The following is a 5,776-nucleotide window of genomic DNA, read 5'->3' on the forward strand; positions in this document are numbered from 1 at the left end:
TTCACAGTTTATAAGGCACAGCACTACTTTTTTTGTCCATTTCATCGTTTTCCTTAGAATGGAACAACACGAAAGGAAGTGTATCAGTTTCGTTGGTTTCCTTCCTTTTTCTGAGAGAGGTATTTTCTAAAAGCGCCGGGAACTTGAAGACAAAGACTATTCGAATGACCAAATATAATGTAACTGCAATGCTTTATGGGTTCGTGCAATTATATAGTTTTTCGTAGATTGACCTGCACGGTTTCCACCAATGAGATCGCTTCATTCGATGTGGACAAGACAGTGTGTTGACAGCTAAGGTCCATAACAGATGGTGTGTGAAAAACGAGAAAACTCGTGAGCGGTCCTTAACAGATGGCGCGTGAAACACGAGAAAGCTCGTGAGCGGTACGAAAGGTGTTAAGTATCCGGATGTAGTTGTTTACAGTACTTTGGAATGAAAGGATTTCCAATAAATGCAAATTGACGATTCATAGATGCAACTTGCAGATTTTCAAGGTAGCATTTGGACTCATGTATTTGTTGACTTAAGGTCGAAACTTGGAAATCTGGAACGAAATCATTTGAATAATGAAGAAGAGTGCAACTACGAACAAGAAATTTTGAGTGCTTGGAACAGAGTACCTGGCACTTTTAGCGACATAAAAAATCTAGCGATGGCTTTGCTAACAATTTTTTCATCAACATATGGTTGATTTTTCTTTGTTAAATGGCCTTTAAATATATAAAATAAATATCAAAAATACAAAACTTTTTTTTACTATGGTTGCAAATATCAAAAAAAATATGAATATTTCTATATGTGACATGGCACCAGAGTTAAGTTAGGGTTTTTCAAAATTTTGACATGCCGAGCTCAAAAGGTTCGCCATCACTGACCTAGGGCTTCTGCCAGCCTCCAGGGTGAAGCGCTAGTTCCCTACCTCCCCCACCTCTCCCGTTGTTCTCCCCTCTCCTCAGGAGAAACCTCCATCTGTGTGGCCCCTTGAGACCTTGAACACGTTTCCTCACAATGCTCCCCACATTCATCCAGGCACCTTTCCCCCTTCATGAGTCCTCATGGTTTGAAGCTTAGGCCCCATAGTCTTCCTGTCAACCTCAGCCCAGGCTCCTTCCCTTCCTCCTCTGAGCACCTATCTGCCTCTGTCCCCACGCTCAACCTTTCCATTCATGCTTCCTGCCCTTCTAACTTATGAGCACTTAACAGGCACAAGCAGGATGGCCCATCATTAACACTCCTGAGAGTGAATGGAGGTGCTATTAATAATTACCTCAGGATAACGGGCATAATAAACAAGGATGTTCCCAAATGAAGCCAGATGTCTGGTGACCTCAAATTTAGCTCCCTTGTTCAGTCGATACCCACACCCAATGCCTCTCACTATGGCCGCGCTTGCCTTTGTCTCCGCACATCCTTCTCAACACCTGGGCCTTATAAACATGAGCTAACAAAGTGAAATGCTGGGAACTAAACTAGCTTTCGATGGAGATTTAGGAAAATTAATCTGGCCATGCTGTGTCCAGGAGACGGGAGACGAAGGCTAGAATAATAACAGCTCACAGTTATGAATAGAAATGAGTAAATGACATGCAGCCTTTATTTCATTCTCTATAGAAATGCAAATGCAGCCCAAGGGCTGACGTGAGGGTGAAACAAGCCTTGCATGAGAAATTCCGTTTGCATAGTTTAATACAATTTAATATCTGCTCATGGCCAGCTAAGCATCTGTCTCTAATTCCATAGCCACGGTCCTTTCAAACTCACTGCCCCTGGATGTAAGCTTCTCAGAAAGAATGAGCCCGTGTCCAATGCCTGGAAAGCAACAGCATTTGGCCACTGAGCTCCTCTCTATCCCCACCAAGCAGCCTTTCCTGTTTTGTTTTTAGCTCCAGGGAAAGGACAATGGACAAGTCAATCAGTGCAGATTACCCTGCACAGGGAGGAGCGGCACCTGACAGCCAAGCCCTTCACAAAGTCCGCAGGGCAACACGCAGGGTGATCGGGTGCACAGAGAATGCAATTCTCATCAACCCCAAGGTGGCTTCATTGTTTTGCTGTTTTCCAGAAAGTCTTTAGGGTGGAGGGAAGGTGGGTGGGAAGGCAGGGCTTTGCCTATTAGCAGATATTTCAATGCGATCACCCTCCACCCCCAGCCAATGCCAGGGATCAGCCCTAGCACAGGAGCCGGCATCACACAGGCACAATCAGGGCTCCGGGCTGCTCTGTCCTGCTGCACTCTCGACCTGCCTTCCCCGATGAAAAGGCTGCTTTCCACTAGGCATGGCCCATGTATGGAAAAATTCCACCTCTGGTTTGCTCTCATTGTACCCACCCGCTGCGAACTAAAACTGCGTGGAGCAGAGGCCAAGAAGGTTTTCCTAGTAATCTGTCAGCTCTACACACTAGTATAGGGCTTAGCTCGATGATGACTAGTTATGGAATCCTGAGATGTGGGATTATTTCTTTGTTTCTCACCTTTCACTGAGCAGTGCAGAGGCTTTCATTTGAATTATAATTAATCACGCAAAACGCCTTGCACTAACTGGTATCCCCATTGTACAGATTACAATGCTGGAGGCTCTGCAGTAGGTTCTGGGGATACAGACTTGAGCATCCTAGGGACAACATGTCACGGAGGTGACTAGTAAGTGAGTTGCCCACGGTGACCTGAAATCCATCCAGCTCGGAAGACTGAGGACCTGCAGCCCTGGGACTTGCCCACAGAGGCCCAATTCCTATCTGGCCGAAGCCTACGCTCACAGTCCCTTGAATGACCACTTCAAGGCTGAGTGGTTCACCCAATCACTTAGGAGCATTACATAACTAAGGACCCATCAATTGAGGATGGAAGAGAGTTGGAGTGGGGTGCCGAGAAGCACAGGCTGCTCTGTGATAAAAAGTGTCACATGCCCTGGCCAGTGGTGCGAAGTGGTTAGAGCGCCAGCCCTCACACCAAAGAGTCGTGGGTTGGATTCCCAGTCAAGGACACATACCTGGATTGTAGTTTCCATCCCCAGCCTGGTCAGGACATGTTCAGGAGACAACTAATCCGTATGTCTCTCTCACACCTCTCTCCTCTCTCTCTCTCTCTCTCTGTCTCTCTCTCTGTCTGTCTCTTTCTCTCTCTCTCTTTTCCTCTTCCTCCCTTCCTCTCTCTCTAAAAATCAATGGAAATGGAAAAAATATCCTTGGGTGAGGATTATCAAAACAAAACACTGTCAAATAGTTGAAATCCCTTGATTGTGGGCAGACCTGATGCTGTAGCCCCAGCTCCCAATGCCCCCTTGATACACAGAGGTCATCTCATCCACTTGCCTCTGCACTTGCTATTCCCTCATTCCAGAATCTTCCCCTGGATAATTCTTACTTGGCTGGTAAGACTCAGCTTAGGGAAATGCTCTCTGAGCCTCGGCTTCCTCATCTGTAAAATGGGGATAATCGCAACTTCCACCTCACACAGTTGTTGTGAGGATTAGAAAAGAAATAATGTGTAGAGGAACCGTGCCAAGGATGTAGAAAGTACTCAATAAATGTTAGTTGTCACTGTCAGCAACATCACTGTCCTCTGTGATCCCACACACATTGTCCGGACGATCACAGCGTCTCTCCGACTGCAGTGCCACTGTTTATCCCCACTTGGCTCTGAGCTCCAGGCAGGGGCCACGTCCCCCCACATCCCCGTTGCCTATGTGGTGCCTGCACACACCAAGTGCTCGTTACACCTCCAGCATTGTTTGAATTGGTGATTACTTCCAGTCTGCACCTTAAGCCCTCCTCCTGTGGGCCTGTGCATCCATGTTGTTGTGCCTTCCCTGTGAAAGGCACACGAGGGAAATAAAGGAAGAGAACTAGATGTTCTCAAGGCTACTCAAAGACTTTCTCAAAGATTCTGCATAATTCATTTGTACTTTGACATTTCACCGCCTTGAGTTTCTCCCAGTGCATTCTACAGAGGCTGATGTTTTGTCTAAAAACTATAAGGACAATGAACTCAAAGCCAAGGGTTTTCATACAAAGTGGAAAATTGATCTCCCTGTGCTGAAAACCATCCTCTTTTCTTCCCCATGTTCACACGGACTGAGCTTGTGGTCCACGTGGCCTCAGTGAGAGGAAACTGAGGTAGGCCAAAGGAAATCAGGTAACGTGGATTTACGGTCCACATTATTACCAGTTCGTATAAAGTATTACTGTAACAGAGGGGGGAAACACCGTAGCTTCCAAATGGCCAACATATTTTGAAAAGTATTCAATACAAGAAAGAGCCAGAAAAGGCCTTGAAGTTAGGTAGAACTTTTGTTCCACTTCGTTCTTTGTATTTGGCTTAGATGGAGTTCTGTGTCTGGGACAGAACTGAAGGTATAATAAGAGTGGCCACTTTTTGCTTATCGGATGAAGTTTAAAGAGGTTGGTCTTAGGAAAATTTAGATGTTAGGACACCCAGTGGCAGCAAGGTACATTGTGTGGCCCAAGGGCTTAGCTCCAACATTTTAATACAATTGATAAGATTGGTTTACAGCACAGTGAGCCTTGTCAGTGGCAGAAGCTCAGTCCGTGTGAACATGGGGAAGAAAAGAGGAGGGTTTTCAGCACAGGGAGAGCAAAGACATGGAGGTGGGATCAGGGTGGGTCTCAGCTGCGGCATTATTACCACGAAACAAAACCAAACCCATCACAGTTCAGGTGGGCCTGGGGCTCCTGAGTCTGTGACCAGGAGAGATCTAAGAGCCTGAACCTAATTAGGGCCCAGACAGGGGACATTCCAAGAAGAGGGCTGCTGCTTTCTAGAAACCAGAGGGAGGCAGCGCCTGTGCTGAGATGGACAAGCATCACTGGGGTTCAGGACCCGGGGGTCAGCCGCCCGGGTGTGAGTCCACGCTTCTGCCACTTGATAACTGTGCACTCACTGTCTCTAAGCTGAAGTTTCCTCATCTATGAAACGGAAATAAAAATAACTGCCTTCAGGGACAATGTGAACAAGTGCTTAGAGCAGCGGTTCTCAACCTGTGGGTCGCCAAACTGTGGGTCACGACCCCTTTGGGGGGGAATGACCCTTTCACAGGGGTTGCCTAAAACCACTGGAAAAGATATATAGTTACATATTGTTTTTGTGATTAATCACTATGCTTTAATTATGTTCAATTTGTAACAATGAAAATACATCCTTCGTATCAGATATTTACATTATGATTCATAACAGTAGCAAATTACAGTTATGAAGTAGCAATGAAAATAATTTTATGGTTGGGGGTCACCACAACATGAGGAACTGTATTAAAGGGTCGCGGCATTAGGAAGGTTGAGAACCACTGGCTTAGAGCTTGGTAATGGGAAGCATTCTCCCCGTATTAACCAAGCGTGCTCACTCAGCAAGGGGAGAGGGAAACACGCGATCCAGAGCCCAGCCATACAATCTCCCCATGTGACCCTTCGGCCCCTGCTTGCTCTCCATAGCAATAAACAGTGAATGTCTTAAACCAGTGGTTCTCAACCTTCTGGCCCTTTAAATATAGTTCCTCAGGTTGTGACCCAACCATAAAGTTATTTTCGTTTCTACTTCATAACTGTAATGTTGCTACTGTTATGAATCCTAATGTAAATATCTGATATGCAGGGTGGTCTTAGGCGATCCCTGTGAAAGGGTCATTCAACAGCCAAAGGGGTTGCGACCCACAGGTTGAGAACCGCTGGCTTAAAAGATAAGGGGCAGCCCTGAACAGAAGTTCTAGGGAGACTATGCCCCTCCTTCCTGTTTCTAGACTCTAGAGCAGGGGTGGG

Source organism: Myotis davidii, unplaced genomic scaffold (assembly GCF_000327345.1).
Source record: "Myotis davidii unplaced genomic scaffold, ASM32734v1 scaffold1069, whole genome shotgun sequence".
Taxonomy (NCBI): domain Eukaryota; kingdom Metazoa; phylum Chordata; class Mammalia; order Chiroptera; family Vespertilionidae; genus Myotis; species Myotis davidii.